This window comes from Triturus cristatus, chromosome 3_1, assembly GCF_964204655.1.
Source record: "Triturus cristatus chromosome 3_1, aTriCri1.1, whole genome shotgun sequence".
In the NCBI taxonomy this organism is placed as follows: Eukaryota; Metazoa; Chordata; class Amphibia; order Caudata; family Salamandridae; genus Triturus; species Triturus cristatus.
In genome coordinates, this window is record NC_140583.1 from 981190128 (window position 1) to 981192498 (window position 2371).

The window sequence follows — 2371 nt, forward strand, 5'->3', positions numbered from 1 at the left end:
GTGGAGAGACTTCTTAGGAAGACTCCACATGCTGACACCTTTTTACCCTCCACTTGGAAATGCCCAAGTAGGGATGTCATCTTAGTGAAGGGATAGATTTATTATTTTATTCATCAACCCTCGATGCAGGGAAATTTGGACTCATGCTTCTTAATCTTCTGCATTTTGCTTCTTGAACTAATTCTGTTACTTATGCTACATCATCTAAATTGGATACGCAGATTTGGCTTTATGCTGATTCCGAAGTACTTTTAGACTCTCGTATTGAGGTGTCTCCATGTTCAGTTATTTTTAGCTTTGTAATAAATTAACTAACCTTAAGTAAGTTGGCTGTGTTTACTATGTTTTTCAGAGAATTATTGATTAATTGATTGGCATTCTAAAGACTTTTCTTCCCTTTACACTTTCATGCTGTGAAAAAAAAAAACATGGGATTGTGAGTCTATAACAGTTCCAGAACTTATGGGCCCAGCCCTTTCAGTTGTGTGCCAAATCCATTCTTGCATTTGCTTTGCACTTTCTATTTTAGTAGGAGCTACTGTTTGAAGCAATATTATCTCTGGATTTAGGTCATTTTGAATGGGTTGGCTCTGAGATTTTATGAGGAGGTTCTGACAGTATTCTGGTGAGCCTTACTCTCGCTATCCCGAAGTCTACTACTCAATGGTGTTTTCTGTTGCAATCTGTTTGCTTACCCCATGTTTGTTTTTATTCGGCAGAGGTGAGTTATGTTTATTAATCGTACGTGGTATTGCAGTAAGTTCAATAGTGGTCTACCCGCATTCACAGTCCTCAGCCGCTAAGCATTTGAAATAGTTCCTTTTCTTTTTGGGTTGCATATTCTAGTACACCTTTGGCTCTTAGTGATTTTCTAAATATGTTTGCTCACCGCCTCAATAGTTGCAGGTCCCCTATGTATAAAACTGAGGATTTCTGCTCGTTCTCTGTCGATTTAAAGCTATCTCTATTTCCTACTGGTGCAATGTCACAGCCAGACAGTGCCTCGTTCTCTTTAAAGGGGACCCACTATTTCAAACCTCCCTGGGCAGCTGATTCGTAATAATTGCAGCCTTGTTTATTCTGCACCCATATTTGTCACATCTAGTAATGATGTTAGCTACTATCATCCTAACTCTCTTATAATGTCCTTGATAATTGCATTATGGAATGTAAACTGTTCCAGTAACTTGACCTGCATTGATTTTTTTTCCAACTCCCAGTCTATTGCTATTGCCTTTGCTTTGGCACCCAGTGTTTCATCAATTAGATTATAAGTCAACAGCAATGGGCCCTAAAAAGTTCTCTTTTCAAGAAGAACTACTCGCATGTTTTATAGCTGCCTTCTTATTATTTCACGCATTCAATTTTATTCATCCTATTTTATATTTTATTTATACATATGCAATTTTGTGATTTTTATGTGGCCCTCTTTGGAGTTCCGTAATCACAAATACTTTTTTTTGTTGTTAACTTATTCATGATAAGCTACTTTCATTCTCATTTCTGAATGGCTCCAACATCTTCAGTCAGTCATTGGAATTGCGCTGGCTCGTCTTGTTTGCCCATATTTGTGATGTCTCTTGGTATATAGATCATCTTAACGACGTTGATTCATAGTTACAGGTGCGCCGTTCTTCAATCTACTCATTGCGTGAACGGAATTTATGTTATTTTTCATGATGCCTGTTTATTAGGGGGCGTGCAAAATTCGCATAATCTGCTTTCATATAGTTATTCTAAAATTTTGGGAATATTTCATGAAATTACACATAATTGTACGAAAGGCAAATTCAGCATTTACCCTGAAACATAGCAACAACAACATAAGTACAGCGAACAGCAGTTACCCATGTTCTTTATGCTCACCTTATCCCTGTGCTACTACGCTATCAATTTTCAGCAACGTAATTATGTTACGTGGTGTAAAGGTATAATTTCTGGAATTCCGCTGAACAATCATTGCACAAACCTCGCGAAATTTCACGAATTATAACAGCCTAAATGAAATTTCGCCTGGGGCCTTCAGTTGATCCTACATTCAATTTTATAATAGTTGATGTACTACATACAGCTTTCAAAACAGTCACGGTTGGGTTCAAAGGACAGTCAACTGTTGATGTCAATTTATGTTGTATAGAACTTTCCTCTGTACATGGTCTCCAGCATGTTACTTAAACTAATGGAAGATTTGCCACAGTTGCAAAATAAGGAAGCGGTATGGAATTTGAAATTGCTGCAATACTTGGGTAAAACTCACATTCTTCAGTACAGGATCGTGTGCACATGCATCTTTTTATATGTTGGTGGAAGTTTGGACAGTTTTAATACTAACAAGGACATTGATTATAAGGGCTGTGGCTTCCAGCAAGGC